The sequence below is a fragment of the Engystomops pustulosus genome, chromosome 1 (assembly GCF_040894005.1).
Source record: "Engystomops pustulosus chromosome 1, aEngPut4.maternal, whole genome shotgun sequence".
In the NCBI taxonomy this organism is placed as follows: domain Eukaryota; kingdom Metazoa; phylum Chordata; class Amphibia; order Anura; family Leptodactylidae; genus Engystomops; species Engystomops pustulosus.
The window spans coordinates 27,036,746-27,050,870 of record NC_092411.1 but is presented as its reverse complement, the minus strand read 5'-3'; the positions used below and the strand labels follow the sequence as shown (position 1 = coordinate 27,050,870).

The 14,125-nt window shown below is 42.0% G+C and overlaps 1 protein-coding gene and 1 long non-coding RNA gene across 3 annotated transcripts in view; one reads left to right on the top strand and one right to left on the bottom strand.

Moving 5' to 3' along the window:
* The window catches only part of LOC140069183 (uncharacterized), a 29,847-nt gene extending 25,655 nt beyond the window's left edge, over positions 1 to 4,192 (bottom strand). The window contains exons 1-2 of the long non-coding RNA XR_011848731.1: positions 4,105 to 4,192; positions 2,918 to 3,003 (exon numbers count right to left, since the gene is read on the bottom strand). This is a non-coding gene — a long non-coding RNA (uncharacterized lncRNA). The remainder of the gene's footprint in view (positions 1 to 2,917; positions 3,004 to 4,104) is intronic.
* The window catches only part of PARP8 (poly(ADP-ribose) polymerase family member 8), a 190,821-nt gene that overhangs the window by 62,515 nt on the left and 114,181 nt on the right, over positions 1 to 14,125 (top strand). The window lies entirely within an intron of this gene.

The following is a 14,125-nucleotide window of genomic DNA, read 5'->3' as shown; positions in this document are numbered from 1 at the left end:
AGTTCATGCTTGCGAAACAATTTTAAAGTTAAGTCCCGTGCTCAGTCCGAATCCATCAGATTGTCTGACGGCCCGCCCCCCAATTTCTGTCACATGAAAGTCGTCGGGATTGCGCCAAAATCCGATCACATGCGACACAATCCCCTTCTAAATAGCTGTCCCAGCCATGCAATCCCCAAAAATGTCTACAAGCTGCCGAAAGTGCGATCCGCAGGACCCTTAGTAAATAAGATCCTTTGTGTTCTTTGTACATACTCAGCGAATCACCAAAAAAGCTCCTGATATATACACTGACATCAGTTTTGTCACCTTACTTATATACCTTGGGAAATATAGAATGGAAAAACACAGCAAGCTACGTTTTTTCCATCCAGCGATGTATACACTCAGTGGAGACTGTGTGGAAATTATTGCCAGGTGAGTAGAGGTTTATTTTTATGTACAATGTAAAATCCGGCTCACCTCCACCCAATCCCCCACCCTCCGGCCACCTCAAGATTTTTGTATAATCTTGGACAATCCCTTCAACTGGTTGTATGAGTGTTAAAGTTTTCAGGTTGATCGGTGACATTCCAACTGCTGGGAACCCCACGGCTCAGGAGACTTACATTCTCCCTATTGGGTGAAGCAGCAAGATGAGCCTGTGTTCTGCAACTCCATTCAGTTGTATGAAAGTGCCAGAGATAGGCTACATTCACACTGCCGTTGTCCGGCATACCGTAGCACAGCCGGCACACGGCAGCGCGCGTCCACCTTGCGTCAGTGTGAATGCAGCCATAGACCAAGGTTGTGCTGGGTCATCTCGGGTGCCCACATACAAGAGCAGCAGGATGCATTATGGTTGTCCTGCCTCTACACCCATTAGTCAGAATGGAACTCCTGTTTCCCAGAACACAGGGCGTTGTGTGATCGGTGGAGGGTCCCAGCAGTTGGACAATCACCAATCAACTTGTCAATATCCAGCATCGAGATTAACTTCAAAAGTGATAATTCCGAAAAATAACTTTCATGCCAGGTTTTTACTTCTGTCATCCCTTTCACAGCGCTTGGCTTCTCAGCCACATCTGCTAACCTGGCATCTGTGAGGTCTCTATGTTGCTAGAATAAAGGACTATGAATTAAATTGAATGGCATCCATAAAAAGATCCATGAAAAGAACCGATCCAGAATGGACGATGCATTTTGGCATCAGTTTAAACCTATCCATTAGGATCTCCAAAAAAGTAGTAACTTATTCAAATCCAGGATTGAGCTAAGAAAAACGCAATGAAATGTTCAAATAAAAGGAGCCAAAACTGTAGAAAGTTCTCTAAACAGATACTATTTGTTGTCTTAAGTGCTCCTGGCACGCCGAGGCTCCGGCTCTAGATAAAACATAACCTAATTTTCTGCTTGAGGCACAATGCAATAAACTGACGTGCCAAAGTAGGAGCTGCCCATAAGATACAGGAGGAGACTGTCCAAGCCAGAGAGAAATCTGTGTGATTGATAATCACTAAGAAAGAAAACACATGCAGAGCATATGCCAGACCCAGGCAGATTATCATTCATGTTATCACTGGTTATTGCACGTTTTTTGGATTTTTCCATTCTTTAACTTGAACTAATAAATTTTGGACTTGATGAATAATTGACATATCATGTAATAATTATAGTAATATCCTTAAAGGAAACCTACCACATGATATGGTAGGTGTAAGCTTAGAAAACCGAGCTCCAGCTCAGGGTGAGCTGGTGCCGGAGCATATTTTCATTATCCTCCTAAAACGCTGCATCGCCGGTTAAACAGTTTAGTATCTTTATATGTTAAGCCGGTTCGCCGCAACGTGGTACGCGCGGGACCACGCACCGAGCACCTAAATAGGAAATGCGAGAGAGCCGTACGCACGGTCGCGCGGATGGTGCGCTGTGCACGTTCCGTGGTGCGGCAAACTGGCTTAACATATAAAGATACTAAAGTGTTTAAACTGCGATAAAGCGGTTTAGGAGGATAGAAAATATGCTCCGGCACCAGCTCACCCTGAGCTGGTGCTCGGTTTTTGAAGCTTACACCTACCATATCATGTGGTAGGTTTCCTTTAAATCGTAAAACTGAGTGCTCTGTGTTGGTTGGTAGCTTTAGTACATTACCTTACTACATGCATGCTCAACGCATTTTAATATCGGTAAGGACTCGTGCACATGACCGTATGGTTTTTTACTGGTTCTGTATACAGCTGTATTTTGGGTGTAAATTCAGCACGTTTTTCACCAGGTCACCATATCCGTACTGTGTCTGTATAAAATACGGTGGGCCGGTAGATGATAGATGGCTAACTATTGGCTGGCTGACAGAATGGACCTCCCACTGGTTCTGGATACTGCACATATATACAGCAGCATAAGGTGCATGACCATATGCAGCCTGTATGTAACTCAATATTTTCTACGTTCCCATAGACTTCTATGAAGTTTACGGGTCAGAAATACATGAGAAATTAGGACATTCTCTATACTTTTTTACAACGCAAGAATGGTAAGGTACAGTGCACAATACAGTCATTGTAATGGGTGGCTGTGTTGCCCATTGAAATGAATAGGGCCATACGCTACACATATATGTGGCTGTCTGTCTGTCACTCCTCCAAGCCCATTTGGTGTGGAGTTGGCATAAGGGACTAAATAGTCACAATTCCAGGTTGTGCTCCATGAATTGTGACTATTTCAGGGCTTGATTATGAGTGCCTGTCTGTACAGAACTATGCTATGTTCAATCGGGGTACAACGGACTCCTGTTCTCATGATCCGCGGGGGTCCCACCACCGATCAGCACGTTATCCTCTATTCACAGGAAAAATGGACAACCTCTTTAAAGCACATGTCTAGTGAGTCAGACATTGTAGAGTACATAAACCTCTTCAGTGTAATGTGGTTGTACCTGTAGAAGGAGACTTGAATTCCCACAGTTCTTTACTTCCTCCCTGCTGTCGGCTTCAGGAAATATGGATAGAATAGCTGGAAAATCTGAACAAACAGGAATTACAACTATGTAGATTTTTCTGCAATATGAGAGGGCACATGTTACTAAAAATGTTTAAAAAGCAGCAGTGTGAATGTTTTATTAGTATAATGATTCGGCCCATCCGGACTACAATCACTAGTGTGATTATGTAGGTCCCAGTTTCTACCCATATTGGCTGAAGTCTGTACCGACATCCATTGTGAGGTCATGTCCAGTATCTACAAAGGACTTTCACCTTATACAAGTACAAGGGGTTAGATTCTTATTGACGGCCAATGAATCTCAATCTGTTTTGCATGGCACATGGCCAACCATTTGTATCCCTGCTATATGCAGCTAATAATGTCAGGCTTTATCCTCCAATAGTAAAGGTTATTGGCCGGGGTCCTTCCCCTGGCACCCAGTCCTATAAGTCAGGAGCCAAATAGCAAACCGCTCTTGACATTGGAAAGGCGCACAGATTAAACGGGAGCCATGACTCTCTTTGTGTTTTCTGTGACTCAGTGCTTCTTGGAAAACCTGCAATTGCATTATAGCTCTCAGCAAATAACAGCTGATGCCTGCAGCACGACACACGAGCCCAGCTGCTGGAGGGTGACCTACCTACAACATGAGGTGGAGACGTGCAAAGAGAAACCAAAAAGAGAAAAAAGAAAAGAATATAGAATTTACCCATGTTATAAATTGTATGTCTGCTATATGTAGCATAATGGAAATATATACTCCTTCTGTGGGTTTGAGGGGTTTGCCTTCTCTAGTGTTCTAGAAAGATACTGAATGTAGTTTTTCTCTTCCTATTTCCTTAGCTTCACACATGGTTTCTTACCCTGAGGATAACACCGCTTATCGTAAACTAGTTTGCTTGCCTTACTTTAATGGGGTATTCCGGGAATATGAACGTCTGACACAAAAACCCATGATGATATAAATAAATGAATACAACAATACTCAATGTCATTCGTCACAAAATGGAGCTTAAATAGTTTGATTTTATGATTTACAAAATTTATGGCCTTTCTAAAGTCGGTGGAGTTATCACCAAGATGGCTGCCACTGGAAACTACAAGTTCCATGATCCTTTAGTTCTCAGTAACTCCTCCTACCACTTATGCTCCGCTCCCTGTGATGATGTAACAGGTTTTCTTGCTCTGTTACCATAGTAATGATGTGTAACTGCCATTACCACAACACTGGCCATACAGAATGCACTGCAACCAACCGACTACAGCCAAACATAGTGGTGATCACATGACCTGCCCAGTCAGGTTCAGGACATGTGATGTGGACATGTGACCAGAGGCCATCTTCTGTCCTGTGTCTGATCCACAACGGACCGCGCGGAGGAAATTAACGGACTGATTAAAGGGCCAGTAGCATTTTAATTCTTCTGCTAATTCTAATTTTCTGCTAAGGGGAGCAAAATTTTAAATAACAACTAATTACACATTAGCTTATATTTTGAGTGCCCATTTGTATATGAATTATGCTTTTTCCTGGAATACCCCTTTAAGTATTGGTTACCAGGTGATGATGTTCTGTACTTAGGACACATCTGCTGTAGATGAATGGAATTAAAGAGGTTAAATGGGATTTTTAAAATTTTTATTTTTTCCCGAGGTTGTCCAGAAAATGTTCCTATAAAACACACAGCTGTATATAATGTCATGAATGGGGCTAAGCTACTTAAAGACTGTGCAAAGGATCCACCTGATGTAATTGACCAATGAATAGGGATGAGCAAGCAGTTCTGATTTGGCCGAATTTGGTTCGGATTTGGATACCAAACGCAAACACTCATCCCCACAGGCAATCGGTGTTTGCACCAATCATGAGTGTTAGCCTTTTAATGCTGGCGACACGTCCAGCTTCATTTTCCTGAGGATCTTTGCATCCCATGACATCATCAGGGAGCAATGATCCTATAGTAAATGGCGGTGCACGCTCAAAGATTATGGTTCCGCTAGTTACTACCCATAGATCAAGAGTTGCGATAACAGGAGTCAGGTTCAAGCTGCTGATTAGCAGAGGTGCAAGGTGTTGTGTCCCGCCAATAAGTCAAGGTGATATAGGACACAAAACCAACTAGAGGTCCTTCTGGGCCAGTGGTTTAGTGTCCCGAATCGTCCTAGTTCTCTCTGCGGCTGTTATAAAAAACAAATAAACCTTTATACTTACCTAGAGATGAGTCTGATACGGCACATTGGACTCATCTCTGGTGTTCTCCACGCTTGCGTATTGATTGAAGTGGAAATATTACACCCAAGCTTTATATTGCAGGCCCCGTACCTATGACACATGTGACGCTGTGAAACGGACAATACTACGACAGTCTTATTGAATCACTGTGCAGGTGTCAGGAGCTCTGACCCGAGTATACAACTTTGGGTTTTTTTTGCGGGCACTGAATATAAAACTAATGATCAAACTGTGCACGGGAGGGAAAACTGAAGGTCAATCTGGAACATTAGATCACCGGTCCATACAAACCTCTGGGTGGTTTAGTGCCCTTAATCATCCTGGAAGGCTCCCATTAAATCGGGGATACTCCTCTCAGCATTGGTTTGTGCTGCAGTACCACTTCAAGCTTGATTCCTTAAAGAAAGGAAAATTTTGGTCCCTGTATGCTCTGCGAACTCATAGCCTTGTGAAGTGTGGTTAGCTGTGCGACTGCTAGAGTGCTGAGTGTGCATGTCTAGTGGTGTGACAAGGTGACTGCCTGAGAAGCAAGAGTGGATGTAGAGTGGGATACTTATTGGTCCCGGTATAAATGGTGGCAGCGGGTCTGGTGCTAGAGCTGTATGAGGTGTGATTTATTCTCAATTTGTGTCCTGAGTGAAAGGTGCCAAGTAAGATTAGGCTTAACCACATAAGGTCATTATCAGAAAGGACCCACACCTTGAATGATTCAAACAATACCAAGAAAACAGAGTGGTGTGCAAAAAGAGCAAAAAGGTCCATACAGTATTTACAAAGAATTAATCTTAGATTTATTCAAGAAACACAGAAAAAACACCAATAAAAACATTTAAAATTGCACGTGTGAAAATACGTGCTACAATGGGGGACTGGTTATGATGCAACCAGTCATGTTCCCCCCCACAACACCTCCTTATATGAACATATACAAGCAGATCATGGATAAAAAGCGGCTTAAAGATCAATCAACTGGCTCACAAGACAAAAATATCTCCATATCCAATATATAAAGGCTAAAATAGCCTACATGAAAAAAACATGCGGTAGCCAGTGTGATCTGATGTTACCTAATCCACGCTTGCAAAGGGGAGTGATTGTGGGCTCACCAATCAGAGCTCAGCTTTAATTTTACAAACAGCTGTGGGAAAATGAAAGCTGAGTTCTGATTGGTTGCAATGGGCAACTAGAATAGTACTGCTCTCGGACACTTCTGATAAATCTCTCCCATTATCTGCAACCACCGAAAAGTAACAATCGTGATTGAAGTATTGGATGTAAATACAGGTTTAGTTAGTGTCCGGCGTCTCCTGTGCTATACCCTGTTCTTGTCACACTGCTCTATTAATATCTCTGCAGTTGAGAAATGTCCTACATGATAGCTGACGACACAGAGAAAGGTGTAATACTCAGAGGTTTAGCGCCGCTGCTTATTTTTAACCTTGGATGTTCCTCTTTTATTTAGAACGATGTGTAATATTTTTTTAGAGCTTTATATAACACAATTGGCCAGATCTACTATTCAGGCTGCGCCAGTTTTCTGTCTGACTTTACACGGAATAGAACGTCTTTGGAGCTTGTGCATGTATTTAGGAAGTGTCTGCGCCAGTTTTGTGTCACGGCTGCACTGTGTCCAATGAGACAGAAAAAATATCCACCTAAAGGCGCTGTTAGTGCTTAGTTTGTGACGCATTTAATGCAGCGACTCAATAGAATTGTGTCGCACGCTGTATCTTAAAGGAGAACCTAAAAAAAGCTGGTGCACACTCCCCGAGCAGTGCAGGGGGCTCCAGATAATTGAAGACCGTGCACCAGTAATCAATAATCTGGCGCCCGATGCACATTTGTTTCGGCAAACTGCACTTAGTACAGTTTGCACTACCTTTGATAAATCTGGGCCGATGTGTCAATGTATGTTGTTATATAAACATTATGGGGCAGATTTACTTACCCGCTCCGTTTGCGATCCAGCGGCGCGTTCTCTGCGGTGGATTCGGGTCCGGCCGGGATTCATCAAGGTAGTTCCTCCGCCGTCCACCAGGTGGCGCTGCTGCGCTGAAAAGCATCTGAACGCACTCAACTTCACCGAGCCGGACCAAGTGAAGGTAAGCGCGTCCCAAGCGACACTTTTATTGTTTTAAATGCAGCGGTTTTTCTGAATCCGTCGGGTTTTGGCTCCGCCACGCCCCCCCATTTCCGTCGCGTGCATGCCGGCGCCGATGCGACACAATCCGATCACGTGCGCCAAAATCCCGGGGCAATACAGGGAAAATCGTCGCAAATCAGAAATATTTGGGTAACACGTTGGGAAAACGCGAATCGGGCCCTTAGTAAATGACCCCCTATGTGTCTTTATTTATTTACTGTGTCTCATTATCTGGACATTATTTGTTATCATCTGGGCATACAGTGTTATTAACTGGTTTATATGCAACATTATGTAGACGCTGGGGGTATTTATCACGGCATAGAAACCTATTGCTAGCAGGGGGATGTGGAGGGGCGTGAAGAGGGGGCAGAGGGGTGGGTCGGCATGGGGTGTTCCTGTCCCCGGGCCTGTGTGCTCATTGCAGCCAGCAAATTTTCATTTCAGAATCTTGTCTTTGTGGGAATACCCTTTAATGAGGCATATGAAGAGAACTCTACTACATATTATCAGACACCACTCAAATGAAAGTGTATATAAACCTCAACCCTGATAATCTAAGCACATTATCAGCACACAGCATCTCTTAGCACAGAGTGATCATAAAGTGTCCCTGTCCACACTCTGGAATCTTACACAGCCCCCATGTCCCCCATGGTTTTCTCCTCCAGCACCCTAAGGTCCCCTTCCATTTCCCACTCCTCCCACCTATGTCTTAACAACAGGGTCATATGAATGAACTTTCCATTTATATTGCAAGAGCTACAAAACAGAGAAAGGTCACTTTTTTTTTTAATTAAACCAGCTTTATTTCAAATTTTTCATATACATAACATAGTTATTAACACAGCCCTATTTCCAAATATCAAGTTCCTAAAACTCCCCCTCCCCTCCGCCCATGTCCGATGGGGCCAAACAGAAGAAAAAGAAAAATTAATAAATAAAATAAATATATATTTAAAAAGGATGACACTTTTAAGAAGTGCAAAATAGCAGAATGTTCTTGACCAAGTGATTGACACCCACCAATCTCTCCTTAAAGTTTGTAGAGATCACCTTTTTCACCTTTTAATTCTATATAATAACTTTTCTCCATAGTTGCCTAGTTACATGCGTTGTTTTTCTTACATTGCTCACTGATTTTAATAGATTCAGGTTTAATAATACATAAATGGTGTATAGCACCTCCAGAATCCAATATATACTGTGTAATAATCTTTACCGGAACCAGAGGTGCATTCACATAAGATATAGGTGGTCATTTACTAAGGGCCTGATTCGCGTTTTCCCGACGTGTTACCCGAATATTTCCGATTTGCACTGATTTTCCCTGTATTGCCCCGGGATTTTGGCGCACGCGATCGGATTGTGGCGCATCGGCGCCGGCATGCATGCGACGGAAATCGGGGGGCGTGGCCGAGCAAAAACCCGACGGATTTGGAAAAACCGCCGCATTTTAAAAAAGAAATGTGTCGCTTGAGACGCGCTTACCTTCACTCAGCCCGGCTCGGTGTACTCTAGTGCGTTCAGATGCTTTTCAGTGCAGCAGCGCCACCTGGTGGACTTCGGAGGAACTACCTTAATGAATCCCGGACGGACCTGAATCCAGCGCAGAGAACGTGCCGCTGGATCGCGAACGGACCTGGTAAGTAAATCTGCCCCATAGACTGCTCTGCTTACACAATATGGTTAAGAGAAGTCGCTTGTAAGTAGACGTGGAGGATATACAACAAAATAGTCTTATTTATGGCTACAAGGACAGCTATTTAAACATACTGTCAGATCTGTGTCAGCGTCTTCCTTGATTGACACCAGTAGGCTGAGGAGATGTTGACTTTTTTGGTCATTCACTAGTCCAGCAGTCTGATCTGGGCTCTAGTGGTTGGCTGACTTGACCTGGTTGGGTCTCCTCACGGAATGCAGAACCGGAGGCCTCCCACTGATTTTATACAGGATTCATTAGCTCTATCTTCATAACTAACAAATCCAAGTTTGTCACAATATCTGCAGTACTTTGTAGACCAACACCAAGGACATCTGATGTCTGAATGCCCACAGGAAAAATGTCTACTTATTGAATAACACATTGTAAACTTACTAATTACTTTTTGTTTAACACTTAATCTAAACAGAATGACACACTCCAGCTTTCTACATACCGAATTTGATGATGGCGCTATATAAATAAATATCATTATAATTATTATTATATCTAAGCCGTAATACACACACAAACACAGTCAACTATGCTATTCCTCCTTCCCAGGGGTGTAACTAGGAGAGTAGGGCCCCATAGCAGACTTCTTAATGGGGCCCCCCTTCCCACTTAAAAAATATACATGTTACACTCCTATATACATACACACATTTACATACCTATATACATACAGTTCACTTATACACACACACTTTTATACACTCTTACACACATATAGAGCATATACACATCACATACACATATATGAAGTGCCATACACTGATGTATAGCATATATACATACATACATACAATATATACGCATCATACACCATAGACAGATACAGCATATACACATCACAGATACACACATGCAGCATATATACATATCATACTGTACAACATGCAGCATAATATGTATATAATCATGAACATCCTTCATTCTTTAGTGTCAGGTCAGATGCTGGGGCCCCCTGACACTGCAGGCCCCATAGCGGCTGCAATGCCTGCTACCACTGTAGTTACGCCCCTGCTCCTTACCCTGTTACAAATACCTTATCTTGCTTATCGCTTGTATATTAAGTCCCTGCACACTGCTAGTTGCCTGCTGGAAGTGCCTGTGTCTGAGCTTGTCTTGTAATGCAGGGGGGAGGGGCAGGAGCCAGAGAGCACTGCAGTGTGCAGACAAGAGAAGCTATTCATGAGAAGAATCTGACCATAGTCAGAAGATTTGCAGTCAAATCCAGGGGCAACCAAAATTGTATACACCAGGACTGATAGAGGAATTGTATCTGTGAAATGCTGTATTTTTGTTAAAAACAGTGAATTAGAGAATGTGTAACTTTGTTATCCTGGGAATATTTAGGAATCTTGTCTTTGTGGGAATACCCCTTTAATGATGTTTGATAATCACAACTACAGATGGAGGAGATTGTAGAAATCGTAGTTGAAGACACTGTGGCACAGCAGCTTCCTGCTCAGTAATCTCAATAGAGGACACTCAATGGCTCTCAGCCAAAACTGACTACTCAAGTAGAACCAGAGCCGTACAACAAAGGGTAATTCAGTGTGAAATATCATCTGTTCTTGCAGGGTATAGCATATCTTATGCATATATGTGTTAATAATTAAATTTTATTGTAAATTCTCCTGCATTTGATCTGGAGACCTGCCACACATAGCGCTTAACCCACTTCCTTTTGGATTAAATTTTTGGATGAAATATTTTTTTCTGTTTTAATATCTCTGTTTTGCTAAAAGTCACTATGAATTCTTTCAGTAATGACATGCCACCTAAAAATCCCGTTTTGCAAGGGATTTCCCTACCAAAGGTCTCGAAATGTGGATAGAGCTTGCCCGGATTGGCAGATTTCAGTAGCCATTATGGGTTGTTTTGTGGTTGATCCTAGAAGGGTTGGTGCTGCAAATGCGAAAATGTTGGGCTGTAGAGTTGTTCAGAAGAGCTGGATGATGCATCTGGTAGTTGGCACATTGGTTTGAAGGTCCATCTGTGAATCTTGAAGCCAAACAGAGGTTGAAGAAGGCCGGACTATAAAGTTGTTTTATGATGTCGTTTTTGAGGTGATGGGTTGGGTACAAGCAAAGAACTGCTATCCCTGCTTCACATTTATGGTTAATGTAAGTTATCCACAATGTTTCATTACTAAATGGAGAACCTCACAAAGTAATGGGTTCAGCATTGATCTAAGGTAATGTAAAGAGCTTTCTTACAGTTACACTGTATGTAGTCCATATCGAGGCAGCAGTTGTATAGGAAGGTTAGTAAATAGTTTACAAAGTTTACAAAGTCAATTATGTGCCAAAAAATAACTTATGAGCCTTATTTTGGTTAACAATCCCCTATAATGAGCTGCAGGGGCTTAGCTAGGAGAGACATAGCAAACTTCTTAATGGGGCCCTCTTACCCCTTAAAGAAATATACATATTTGTACACTGACACATATGAGAAGCAATCACACACATACATTATATACACACCATACACCATATACACACTTATACAACATACAAACGTACATACAGAATAGTCACACCATACAGTACCATATACACCTATACAGCATATACACAGACATACATCATACACACGTCACATATGTAGACACATATAGAACAAATGCATACGTAGAGCAAATACACACATACATACAATATCATATACAACATATATACACACAAACACCATATACAGACATACAGTATATACAAATCAAATATATACAGCACTTACATCACAGATACATATAAATATACAGACACATACAGTATATATAAATCACATATCCATACATTTATACACTTATACACACAGATGCATATACTCAAGGTAGTATCCCATCCTGGAAAACTTTGCATATTTTCCCAGGATCCTCCTAGTGGAGCATCCATGGCTAGAAGACTCCACACACCAACATGGTGGCCTTATTCGGCAGTCTACAAATATACTACACTATACTCCATATATACAGGCGGTCCCCTACTTAAGAACACTCGACTTACATACGACCCCTAGTTACAAACGGACCTCTGGATATTGGTAATTTATTGTACTTTAGTCCTAGGCTACAATGATCAGCTGTAACAGTTATCACAGGTGTCTGTAATGAAGCTTTAGTGTTAATATTGATTCTTATGACAACCCAACATTTTTAAAATCCAATTGTCACAGAGACCAAAAAAGTTCTGGCTGGGTTACAATGATAAAATATACAGTTCCGACTTACATACAAACTCAACTTAAGAACAAACCTACAGACCCTATCTTGTACGTAACCCGGGGACTGCCTGTATTATATACTATATTAACCTGACTATACTCCCTCTCAGGCAGTCCTCTTATCCCAAGGGGGTGTCAGAGGCCATATCCCAGTAGCTGCTGACCTCATGAGAGAAGTAGACGGCAGAGTACTGTGTACTGTGGATGACGTGCGTTGTCATATGACCCTATTGCCTTTTTTTAAAAATTTACTTACAGTATTGCAAATCTGCCAGCATGATTGTGGTTAAAAAAAAAATTCAGTGCTCTGGGGGCGGTGCTTCATCCTGAAGTGCTCTTAGTCTTTTCACACAGTCCTGATTAACTAAAAGGTTGTTTTTTAAGGTTTGTCCTTTTACAATTCCATTCCCTTCGTTTGTAACTACAATAACTGTTCATAAATGATAGTGAAAAATCCATACACGGTAAACATGTATATAACGTTATATACTTACTGAAAATTTATTAAATCCGCCCCTGACCATCACATGAGATGATCAATAAATCACATAAATAATCTCATGGCAGTGTTACAGTGTGTCAGAACTAAGGTTGCATTTTCTCCGATTCCACCTCTTTCCCCATTTCTGAATCACAGCCATATTTACACAGGGAGGATCCTCCTTAATCCAATTTAACGAGATTTCTTTCCTGGCAGTATATAGCGCTATTATAATGGCCGAGTTATTAAGCTGCTACTGACTATGACTAGTGATGCCAAGGTGATTGATATTTACAGTATTGTCTGCTTGGCAAAACACCAAAGTGTGATTCCAATTCTACCTTTCTAAAAAAAAACTACTTGAAGTGTTTTTAAAATTGAAGTCAGCCTCTGTGATCCCTACATTCAGTACATGCACACATAAGGAGCAATTCCCTGTGACATGGCAGATTTACTTTTCTCCAAAAATTGGAGTCCACAAATGACCGATGTGAAGGGAACTGGTGGTGCTCATGGGTGTAAACCTCTTTATTGACTTTTATAGGACTAGTAGATGTGAATGTAGAGGTGGTCACATATGGATACCACCAATAAAAAAGGGGTATTTTTGAACCCTTGTTTTTAAGATGATTGGGGATGACATTCTTTGGCCACCAGTGATTAAAAGGGTTGACTTTTTAATAAATCCTGTGTCCTTGTCTCCTTCGATTGCTTCAGCCTTTCCCTATTCTCTTCATGCTGCCCTCTACATACACTCGTAGCTGTCATCTTTCTCACTGCTCCAGGTTGTCCATACTGGCATCACCCTCTGTGTCTCTCTTTCCACTGTCCAACCTCACTGACAGAGACAGGGAGAGGGACCAGGATGAGTGATCCTGTGCTGTTGTAGGTCCTCCTATTCAGCAGAGCTCTGAGATGTAAAGAAAGAAGCACAGAGGGTCTGCACACAGTACTGCTTGTTTGTGTAGTAAGACTGCTGAGTCACTTGATGAACATTCAGGGATTACCCTCTAGGCAATAAAGGCACATGAGAAACTTATGTAAAAGAGTGGCTAAACCCTTCAACCCCTTCCTGATACTACTGCACATGTCAGGTGCGGGTGCATAGGGAGGGCTCACAGGCTGAGCTCTCTCCATAGCTGGTAAGCCTTTGCTGCATATTGCATCAAACACTTACCGGTAACACCCGCAATCGGTACTAGCAAACAAATCAAATCTTTTATAAAACATTGGCTTAGCTTCAGCAAATCAAATTGTAAATGATTCTCTCATCTCTTATAGAGATAATAAAACCTCCAAGCAGTTGTTGCCCTGGTCAGATTTGAACACAAGAGCTAATAATTCATAGATCTTTCTCATATTGTTTTAGGA